The following is a 12,054-nucleotide window of genomic DNA, read 5'->3' as shown; positions in this document are numbered from 1 at the left end:
TCGCCCCCCCCCCCCAGCTTCTTCCAGTTCCATTTTTTGTTTGTTTTGCTTTTATCTTTGCTACTGCCTTTTCATGGATTTTTTTTTTTTATTACAGGAGCATTTCTGAACTTCTCTGCAGTTCTAATTTTCAACCTTATTCTACGAATTGTTCAGCTATAACTAGTGAGAATGTCCATGCAGTCAGAGACTGCTAGCCAAACTAAAATGTGCACTCTGACCCACTTTTTCTGAAATAAACTTCCTATTCTGGAATAATTTTAGATTTACAGAACAGTTGCAAAGATAATATACAGCCTTCCCATATACCCTTCACCAAGTTTCCCCTAAGGGTAAAATGTTGCATAACCATGGTACGTTTGTCAAAACTCAGAAATTAACATTGGTGCAGTCATCCCTGGATATTCGCTGGGGATTAGTTCCAGGAGGCGCTGTGGATACCCAAATCCGTGGGTGCTCAAGTTCTTTATATGAAATGCAGGGTACAGTCGGCCCTCTGTATCCACGGGTTCAGCATCCACGGATACAGAGGGCTGACTGTACTTTAATTGAATTTCACCAGTTTTCCACTCGTATCCTTTTTCTGTTCTGGAATCCAATCCAGGATCCTCTTTTTGCTGTAGTCTAGCTCACTTTGAGTGCTGGCACAGGCAGCATTGGTGGAGTCTGTACAGCATCGTATGGTCTGGGAATCTTATCGAAGTGAATCACTGCCCAACTGAACTACAATAAAAAATCAACTGACCCGCCTTTTACAATTCTTCCCATTTATTGCCTTCTCTCAAAACTTCCTCCCTCTGTGAGGACAGGTATTGAACAGGAAAGAGAAGATGGGAAGGAACTGAAAGCGAATGAGGGGAGATCTACAGCTACAAATTGAATGGTCTAAATAGTGAATCATATGTGGTTCACTCATCACTGAATTTACTGCTGAGTGCCGATTAGGTCAAAAGCACCGAGGGAGTTCAAAGGGAACCATCCCTACATTTAAGAAGTCCAATTAGAAGATAACAGGGGCATCTGTCTGACCAACAGCAGTTGCCATGAGGCAGGAACAAAGCAAGATAGGGAGCAGTGGAGAGAGGCACTGGGGTGGGTGCCGGAGCAGACAGAACATTTGTAAAAGTGACCTTGAGGCAGGAGGTGCATTTTGACCATCAGAACAGATGATGTATTTAAGACAATGGCAAATCTTTCTGCACAGTAAAGAACTAGACGGGTAGGAGCAGTTTTGGTAGCTTCAACCATGAAAGTACATCTTTCAAACTGTCATCACCTTTCCATCTCCCAAAAAATACCAGGAAACCCGTGGCTGACTTTTTGGTCTACAGAATTATTCCGGGTCCCCCTGTGCAGAGCCCTGTGGGTGAGGAGGAATGAAAGTAACCACAGCCTTCCATTCGACTACTCCAAGGACCTGAAAGTGAATCTAGACTAACCTACAGATTTTACAGAGAAGGAGAGTGAGGCCCTGAGTTCAGCTGTATTCTCACAGTTCACACAACTCTAGTGTCCTGACTCCTACCCAAAGGATGCTTTGCAATATGTCATTCTGTCAACGCAAGGACACTTTTGTCTTCCAGAAGCTCACAACCCAACGGCATGTGTAAGGGACTGAAACAGAACAAACATAATTAATAGGGGAAGTGTAGGCCTAAAGTGAAGACTGCTGGGGTATCATTGATGATTGGAAGGATGCTGGAGGATGGTACCCAGAGGGAGGGAGGGAAAGGATTCAGTATGGGAAGTCTTCATGAAGGAGGTGAAAAGCTGTAGAGGATGAAAAAGACGCAATTTCGTGTCTACACCATTCTAGCTGGTGAGAGGTACAGACCTCTGAGTCAAGAAAGTGTTAAGAATGGATACACAAAGTGTGGTAAATCAAGGATGTCTGGATGCCTGCGGACTGAGGCAACGCTGTCTTTCCTGTTTTATTCATTTCTACTAAGCCTTGCTCTGAAAGGCTTTTGAGGTCACCCTGACAATCATTAACAGCGATAAGGTGAGAAGAGCTTGCCTTTCCTTCCCGTTGCCACAAGCCTGTGCTAACTGGTCAGAACTTTTACCTCCTAATACTACTTATAAGGTATGTGCTATTGAACTAGCCACTTAACCCAACCCTAACCTGTGAAACAGGTCTAATAGTACCTACATCTTGGAGTAAATACTACAATGTACGTGGTGTGCTTCACCCAGTGTTGGCACATAGAAAATGTCAATGCACTACGCAGAGATTGTATGGCATGTAAATATTTATACATCCATGCTCCAATCATAGTCTGCATTGGCCTCGATTTGCAACTTCCTGCCCCCTCCCCCCAATTCTTCCCTCACAGGCAGGAAGAATCATCTGGTCATGCTGTGTATCTTTCCAGAATCTACTGTGACTTCCCATTTTCTCTTGCAATTAATGGAACTCCTACCTAAGTAGTCTTAGAACAATCTGCAAACAGAAGCAGCTATACTGTAAAGAATGTGTTCAAGCAGAGGCTCGACCTAGTGACAGCTCTGGTTCCAAAATGACGGCACTTCCACAAACATTAATTTAGCCTCATGGCAAACCTAAGAAATCAGTGTTATCACCCATGTCTTAGAAAGAGAACAAGTGAAGCTCCAGGGGCTGTGGTCAGTGCAAGTAACCCAGGGCAATGTCATCAGAGGCAAATCCAGGTCTATTTGATGTCGAGGCCCATGGATTTTTCACCCTCCCACAGCTGTCTGGAGTTAGGAGGGATTCATTGGCTGGATTACAGGATGTCTGATGTCCTTTCTAATTCAAAATATGGGTCCGCCTGTGGGATGGCAGGCCAGCCACGCCCTCCCTAATGATGTTCGTCTGCTGTACTCAGCTTCTGTAGACGTTCCCCCAACCATACAACCTGGCATCCCAAGAGCGTGCCAACCCCTGAGCCTTCGCTCATCCCAGGGACACACATCATTTCCATTGTCTGGATTCTGCTTAAGATCATTCCATCAACTTAAAAACAGGCAAGCCAGCAAACAAGCAAACAAAAAACAACAGTTTAATAACATCTGGGGATCATAGATCAAAGCCACTGTGTTGGGCACCGGGAAGAAAGCAAACTTGTTACGACAAGAACCTTAAAATCTCTTGCCGATATAAAGCATACAGACAAGCAGAAATGAAAAGGGAAACAACGGGCATTTTTGAGCACTTCTTTTAGACCATAACACACATCCAAAAGCATATATCTCAATAAACTAATGCATAAAAAATAATGAAAGGTAATATTTCTCTCCTCTAAAACCAGTTGGTGCTTCATTTTATTTAATCCACAGAATTGTATTTGTTGTTATTATTATTGCCATATCACAGTGGGAAGAATTGAGGCTGAAAGGAGCTGTTGGGTAAATGGCAGAGGGGTGATATTGGAAGGTAGGCCATCTGACTTCCGATCCTGAAATCTGTCAAAATTTGCTATGTGATGTAGATGCTAGAATTAATAAGCAACTTGTTTTCACAATAATTCGATGAGATTTCTTGAGAAACACAAGGCCCAGAGGCATTAGATCGACTTACTAAGATCACGCTTCCAGTAATTGACCAAAATAAGATTTAAATGCAGAAATATGTGACACAAAATTCTGCATTTAGTGCCCTATACCAAAGGAAAAAAATGGAAAGAATGAAGCAAATGTAAATGGGGAGGGGGAAGGGTAAACTGTGACAAAGCGAGAGAGAGGCATGGACATACAGACACTACCAAACGTAAGGTAGATAGCTAATGGGAAGCGGCCACATAGCACAGGGAGATCAGCTCGGTGCTTTGTGACCGCCTGGAGGGGTGGGATAGGGAGGGTGGGAAGGAGGGAGACGCAAGAGGGAAGAGATATGGGAACATATGTATATGTATAACTGATTCACTTTGTTATGAAGCAGAAACTAACACACCATTGTAAAGCAATTATACTCCAATAAAGATGTAAAAAAAAAAAAAAAAAAGTAAATACAGGAGAGCAGAGATCACAGGCTCTGGCCAAAGAAGGGTATCATCTTTGTGAAAGATGTTAACATGAAGAGTTAATCCTCGGAAGCACCCAGTGCGAGAAGCATTTAATAAAGATGCGGTCATTTATCCCTTCTGCCAGCACTTAGAGCAATTTCCAAGTTCCTCTTTCTGAATTGCCTGAGGGCAGACAGCTAATGGCCCAGCCTGGAGGAAAACAAGTCTCCTCACAGTTTACCCAGGGAACTTTCCAAGAGAAATATTTAATTTGGTGCCCCGTTATCATGCGATTTTAATAGGTCACTGCAGCCTGTAACTAGACAGATCCAATGTTTATATTTCTCAAACCTCTGATGAGCGCCTGCTGAGTGCGTGCTGGGTGTACAACAGTGATCAAGGTATAGCCTCCCCTAAGAAGGTGACAGTCTTGGGAGGAGAGATGCTGGGTGGGAGGGGAGAGACACAATTGGGGAAAGACTGCTGGGCTGGAAGTGTCACGATCTTGGGAGGGAAGAAGTGAAATGTATAATAGTGCAGATGTGGTTTAAGAGCCTGGAAGAGGTGTTGCAGGAAGGGGGACCCCTTCCAGGGCCCGAGAGTGGGCTCCTATCTAACATTAGGAAATGACTTTTCTAAGGAGACACACGTGCTGAAGAAAAAAGAGACTATTGGGAAGGGGTGCCCGGGTGGAGAGCAGCAGGGTGAGGGAACCCAGGAGAACGGCTCTGCCACGTGGCTCGCAGTCCCAGGTTTTAGGGTAATTGGCTTAGTTTCCGCGTTGTCTCTGTCCAATCGTTCTGACTCAGGGTTCTCCCTGGTGGCACACGCATTGCTCAGCCAAGATGGATTCCAGCGAGAAGGATCCTGGGAGGTTGGTAGGACATGTGGACTGGTGTCTCCTCTCTCCTTTTGACCTTTCCTGATTCTTCCGGTTGGTGGTAGCTTGTTAGTTCCGAGTTCTTTACCAGGACCTCCTGTTGCAAGATCACTCATGCAAGTGGTTACTATCTTGCCTGGCCAGGGAGGGCAGTTTTGGTCAGTGGTTTCCCCTAGCAGAGGGACTGGAGACCAAGGAAGCCGAAGAACGTTGCTAGAAACAACTTCGCAATGAAAATAACAATTGAAATTAATACTGGATACCAAGAAAGAAATTTCCATACAGGAAAAGTAAGGAAGAAAATCGAAGGTATGGTGTGATATTGCAAATCCCGTTCTGGGAACACCAAGCAATTCCGAACAGGGAATGGAAATGGTGGGAGCACAGCAGGAGGTGGGGGAAGGTCTTAATACCAATAAAGAATTCGGACTGTCCTGTGGGCAATGGGGAGCCACTGAGGAATTTAAGTAGAGAAATGATTGGGTCAGGTTTGCATTCTAGAAGCCCTGCAGCCCCATAGTTTTGGTGTTGCATGAGGAAGGCGTCTAATGGCAGAATATTCACACCATTGAAGTTAGAGACGAGAGCTGCCATGGGTTCAGCCCACCTGCATCTCCAGCTCCTGATGCAGATTCTAGCTGTTCTCGCTCTTCCCCTGGAAGATACCCGACACGTGGGCTGAAAGCATCATGGCTGTGAAGGCAATCTGTCTGTGACATCTGTCCTCCCACTGGTGGCCAGGATTGGACTAAAAGCATCAGACTGAAGAGCAGTGGGCTTCCCGAGAACGGCTTAATCAGCTCCCCCCGAGAGAGCTCCAGAAGAACAAAATATTAATGATGAGTTCTGTGAATTGGTTCTGCACTTGATGGAATGGGTTCTCTGATCTGATTAGATTCAAAGGCTTTAATGACCCTGTTTCCAGCAAGAAGGGGCACTGGTAGTCCATAGTGCACAATGGCAAAGCTGTTACTCAAATTATCACTTGTAGATACCCGTAGCCAAGTATCAGTAGAAGGCAAGGCTCTAAACAACCAGGTAGTTGCCGGCATAGGACACTTTAGTCAAAATAAGGAATACACTGGGTTTGGTTGGTTGTTTCTAGCTGCACTACAGGACTTGGGAAAAAGAAGATGATGAAATAAAGGCTTTAAATTCCCAACTCAACGTGGACATAAGTGTTCTGAAAGCTTCTGCTGCTGCCCTGAAAGAAATTTTTCTCCTGTAGCTGAACAGTTTCATTTGAAAATAAACAGAAGTCTATTCTTGCAGGTGACGGAATTGCAAAGCAAACTGAATTCCAACCTATAGTCAGGTGTCTCCTATGTTAAGGTTAGGGCATTGATTGGGAAGGGATGGGATCATGGAAACTGGGATGAGGACTTATGGGAATGGAGACATTCTGATGAAGCTAGGGATTTTGAACTCCTAAATTCTGCCAAGCCTTCCAGGGCAGTAGAAGCTGTCCTTCCACCCCTGCCTGAGGAGGTTAGTCAGCTCTTGCTGAAGAACTTATAGTGGCCTCTCTTGAGGAAGTTGCCTTAAAGGCACTGCTCATCCTCAGAATCTAACTGTACCACTTCTTCTTTTCTTTTCTTTTTTTTTTTTTTTTGCAGTACGCGGGCCTCTCACTGTAGTGGCCTCGCCCGTTGGGGAGCACAGGCTCCAGACGCGCAGGCCCAGCGGCCATGGCTCACGGACCCAGCCGTTCCGCGGCATGTGGGATCTTCCCGGACCGGGGCACGAACCCATGTCCCCCACATCGGCAGGAGGACTCTCAACCACTGCGCCACCAGGGAAGCCCTGTACCACTTCTTTTGCTTCTAGACCAGACTCAAATTCCAGATGTCCTCAAAGGTACAAAGTGTGGCCCATTAGGAAGTATAATACACACCAAAATAATCTGATGGTTTTGTCAAACTATACAAATGGAAACCTGGAGAATACATGTGAGAATGCGTCTTAAGGGTGTGGGATCAGAGAGGAAGGAATATATACTCAGGCAAAATGTATTGCTAGAACCTCACTAAGCAGAGAATCCAAATTCAGTGTTTAAGCTCAGGAGGCTAGGAATAACTCCAACAGTTTGCTTGGTTGGTTGACTGAAACATGGACCCCAAGTTGACCTACTCTAAATGAAGTCAAATGGCAGAAGTTCTTAGTATCCTACAGAGGAAGGTATCTAAAAGCTTAGCGAGGTTGGAATGATAGAGTGGATTTATCGTGTAAAATCTGTTTACCCACTCTGCCAGGGTCCAGCATTGAGAGATAAATGACTGGGACAAGCCCCCCACCCCCCAGCATCCCTATCAGAATGAACATGGTGGGAGACAGGGTGTCAGGAACCAGGTGTGGGCACTTAATTGCCACAGGCAAGATGGGTGTGGTCACCACCATAGACAACAGAGTCAAAGCAGTAATCATAACAGTCTGACTCAGAGAGAGCTATGTTGTTGGCTAATTGATTAGGGTGTCCCCAGAAGAGAAATAGATAGTCTTTCTGCTAAATTTTTACTTGATCTGTATAAGTGGAAGTCTGAGTTAAATCACCAAAAGTCACAGCCACTCAATTCCCAGATTGGAGCCAGTTCACGGACCCAGAGCCCTAGGAATGAAGGAGCAGCCAGAGGAAGGACCTGCCACACTGCCGAAATGTATACCATCAGTCTTCCTCCAAGCCCTCCCCAAAGGGACCTGTGGCCATTTAACAGAGTGACCATGCATTGAGGAAGGAGAAATAATCAGACTTTGGGGGGTTACAGGACACTGGCTCTGAACTGATGCTAACTCCTGAAGACCCAAAATAACATTGCAAAATAACATTGTGAAATTTTGGAAAATTTGTATCTATTGCTGTGAGCTTGACAACTGCCCAATACTTAAAGGTTTTTCTGAGGAATTCAGTGGTAATATTAACAAATGTGAATTGGGGGCTATGGTATAATAAAATGTGTCAATACTTGGAAGATCTGCATAGTTTAGAGAATCAATACCTCAAATGATCAATGCATGATGTTACATATTCATGCATGGGTGAAAGATCTGTTCAGAGTTTAAGACAGAACTGTGGAGTTTAATGAATGTAACAGAGTATGAAAGTTCATTAATATGGTTTCAGAATCTACAGAGCACCTAACCCCTAAGATACTACTACTTGTCAAGTTTTGGTGTAGTATCAGAAAAGAATGTAATTTGAAAAGGCTATTAAATACTCTTCCCTTTTTCAATTACATATCTATGTGAGGCTAGATTTTCTTCAAATTTTCAACCAAAGCAACATATGGCAACAAATTGAAATCAGAAGCAGACATGAGAATCCAGCTGTCTTCTATTAAGTCAGATATTAAAGAGATTTGAAAAAATGTAAAATAATACCACTCTTCTTATTACTTTTCTTGTTTTGGATAATGTTATTTTTTCATTTAAAAAATTGGCTCAGTTTTAAGGATGTAATGGGTTTACTGTTTTTTTTTAATGAATAAAGACTTTTTATATGTCTCAGTTTTAATCTCTAATATGGTAAGTCTTAAAGGCTATAATACACATGATGGAAAGCATTTTGGGGTCCTCGATAATCTTTGAAGCATATGAAAGGATTCCGCAGAAAACATGAGGATTTTTGCTCTAGTTCTTGATCAGCTGCACTAAGTATATAAAATAAACAAAGAAGACAAAGCGTGGGCTGGGGTAACATCTGAATTTAGGGTGTCTCCTTTCTGATTCCAAGTATGTCCCTGTAGTAGTTCGGTTGTGCTGCTGTGATATTGTGATTCCTAATAAGAAATATATACTTGGTCTTTGTTCCAGTTTCTGGCACAGAGTTCCTAAAACGATTGGAATTTCCTAGGTGATGGCAGCAAGAAAGATGTCTTTTGTTTTGTTAATGAGGTGGCTTTTGGAAAGCACCTGGCTCACCTAAGGATGGGGGCTGCTTGCCAGGAGAACTAGCCATGTGATTGGAGGTTTGTAACTTTCAGTCCCGCCCTTGACCTCCAGGGAGTGGAGAGGGACTGGAGAATGAATTAATAGCCAATGGCCAATGATTTAATTAATCACGGCTACGTAATGAAGCCTCCATAAAACCCTAAAAGGACAGGTTTGGGAGAGATTCCTGGTTGGTGAACACGTGGAGATTTGGGGAGAATGGTGCTCAGAGGAAGGCACGGAAGCTCCGTGTCCCTTCCCGCTTATCTTGCCCTATGCATTTCTTCCATCTGGCTGTTCCTGATTTGTAACCTTTCATAATAAACCAGCAATCTAGTAAGTAAAAGATTTCTCTGAGTTCTGTGAGCTGCTCTAGCAAATTAATTGAACCCAAGGAAGGAGTCGTTGGAACTTCCAATCTACAGCCCTATGGTCAAAAGCACAGGTGACAACTTGGGCTTGTAACTGGCATCTGAAGTAAGTGTGTGTGTGTGTGTGTGTGTGTGTGTGTGTGTGTGTGTGTGTGTGTAGGGGGGCGGTGCGGTCTGTGGGATCTGATCCCATCTCCAGGGAGAGCACATCAGAATTGAGTTGAATTGTAGGTTACCCAGCTGCTGTCGGAGAACTGCTTGGTGATATGGGGGGAAAAGAACCCCACACTGTTGGAATTGGTGACCAGAACCCTTAGCTGCCCTGACAAAATACCAGACTGGTGGGGGAGGTGCTGCTAGCCATTTAAGAAAGGCTCTCCTTGAAGACAGTGAGTGGTTCTGAAGCTGGGCTCCCTGTTAGAAACTCCTGAGAAGATTTTTTTAAAAAACCAATATCCCAACCCTCTTCTTCCCTCCTCCTTCCTGATTTAATTTGTCTGGGATGGTACTGGGCAGTGGTTTGTGTTCAGAGCTCCGCGTTGCTTCTAAGCTGCAGCCAGGGTTGAGAACTCCTGTTCTAAAACGTGAGTGGCCAAAAAGCCTTCTCTGTGTCTATCACCACCCGACCAGGTGGCAGGGAACCGGGTTGGTGTTGGTGCCAGACTAAACAGGAAGTCAGGTGGATAAGCGTAGCGGGTAGTTAATAACCACATTCCCAATCTGACATGGGTTGGAGGGAGGGGGATGGATGAAGGGCAACTCCCGCCTAAACAGCCCCAAAGGACTCATCCAAAGAGACTTGTTCCCGTCAAAGGGAGGAGGGAGCTCTGTGGTAGCTAGTGGTTGGTTAGAGAAGATGGGTCTAACCGAGTTCACTTGCCTACAAGTATCAGAGTCACAAAATCACAGTGGCTTAGGAAAAACTAAAGTGTATTACTCCATCAATTCACAGAGTCCAGAGTTGGGCCATCCAGGGCTGGTAGGATAAGGCCACCATGTTGAGGACCCTGACTCTTCTGCTTTTATGCTCCACTGTGTCTGCTGTCCATTCCACAGGTCATCAAGGGGCTGCTGGAACTCAGCCCAGCAAGTCCACATTCCAACCAGCAAGAAGGAGGAAGGGAGGAAGAATGAGAAGCAAAGGGCTGGCATCATCTCCCTGAAGGTTCCTTGAAGCAGCTGCATGAACTTCTGTTTACATAGCATTGCCCAGAACTCAGCCACAAGGCCACCCATGACATCCAGGGAGGCTGGGAGATTTAGTCTTCATTTCTAAAGTCGTGTGCCCCCCATACCTGTGGGTTCTATGGAAATGGGGTAAAGAGCTATTGAGGGATAACTAGCAGTGTTTGCCGAAGGGAGCTTTTGTGAAACCACGCTTGGCTCTCTGAATTTAAGCTTAAGTCCCCTTTGGGGAAGAAATAGGAAGTTTTTTCCCCCATCACCGTCACAAAGCTTTCCTCCGTCCCTCCTCTTTTTCTATATTGGTAACTGTCTGCTGGCCCTGACAGTTGTTTCCTCCAAAGAGCTGGTAGGGGCTGCTTTCATAGCTATTTGATTCCTTTAATCAGAACCTAAAGTCAATAGGATTCAGAGTCGTTTACAATTCTGGAATTTTGCATCATAATTTAAAATAGTCCGACAGCATAGAATTTCCGGTATACTGGAAATATAGACATTCGAAATAGAACAGCTTCATCATTCTTTTAAATGTATCTAAAGGAATTCAAATGCTATAGCAATTTAATACCCACCACCATCCCCTTAGAAAATATTCAACAAGCCCTCATTTAACAGAAGGTAATTTTACATTTTTCTCCTTAAAAGTTTCTTCTTAAACTCATATTTCCCTTCAAACTTCTGCTACTTAACTTTTTCCAAATGTAACATATTTTTATACTTAAAAGTCTTGATCACTCTGTCAAACACATCTGCATCAAAAATGTGTATAAAATTGAAGTTTAATTTCCTGTCATCAGAATGCTCTAATAGTTTAATAAAATTATTCTGGATGGAGTTAGTATCACAGTTATTATTAATGTACAACTAAGCAAAAACAATGTAAATACAACACAAATATTGATACATAATTATTAGACATAAAAAGTGAAAGATAAAAATCCATGGGAAAATCATCTCTAATGAAACAGCTGGAAGTTTCTTTTCTCCTCCCAATTTTCTAGTGTCCACGAATGAATAATGCTTATTAATTTAATAGGTGAGTATCCAGCAATGGTTCAATTCCTGCTTTTTGTTTTACAGTAGAATGCACTGAGAAATCTTAGTCACATAAATACTAGGTGGGAATGGAAGTTTTGTTAAAGCAGCACCCCCCAATTCTCTGAAATCCTTTGAAGTTATGTGGGGATCTATCTTCAAAAATTATGTCTAATGATCTCTCAGCTGACAATTCGATTAGGTCTCCTTCAGTGGTGATGAAAGCAGAGAATTAGAAACCACCTGATGTGTAAAAGGGTTTCTTACCCAGTCATTAGAGTCATTCACTTTTCTAGTTTCTGGGAAATACACCAAAAAGGCTTTACCAAGTCTTATGGAACAGCGCTCAGTAACCATACCTGTTTCTCTGCCACTTAGGTACCTTGTTTATTCTCCCAACAAGTTGAGAAAATGGAAATATTGTGAATTTCAATACACCTTTGCCAATATAATCTTGTTGATTTAAAAAATACTTTTATCTTTAAAAAAGCTTTAAGTATCTTTTCACCAAGACCCTGGCGCTCAAAAGTAAATAAATAAATAATTCACCAAGCAAGCTAATAAACTCTACCTTTATTGTAAAATCCCATCATCCAGACCAAACCAACTTTCAGGAAAAAAAAAATCTGATTTTATTTCTCAAGTGTCCCCATAACAACCATCTCTCTCTTGAATTTTTAATTCTAAAAAGAAAGAC

Source organism: Neophocaena asiaeorientalis, unplaced genomic scaffold, assembly GCF_003031525.2.
Source record: "Neophocaena asiaeorientalis asiaeorientalis breed wild unplaced genomic scaffold, Neophocaena_asiaeorientalis_V1.1 scaffold133, whole genome shotgun sequence".
Lineage (NCBI taxonomy): Eukaryota > Metazoa > Chordata > Mammalia > Artiodactyla > Phocoenidae > Neophocaena > Neophocaena asiaeorientalis.
The sequence above is the reverse complement of the archived record's forward strand: the minus strand, read 5'-3'. Positions refer to the sequence as shown.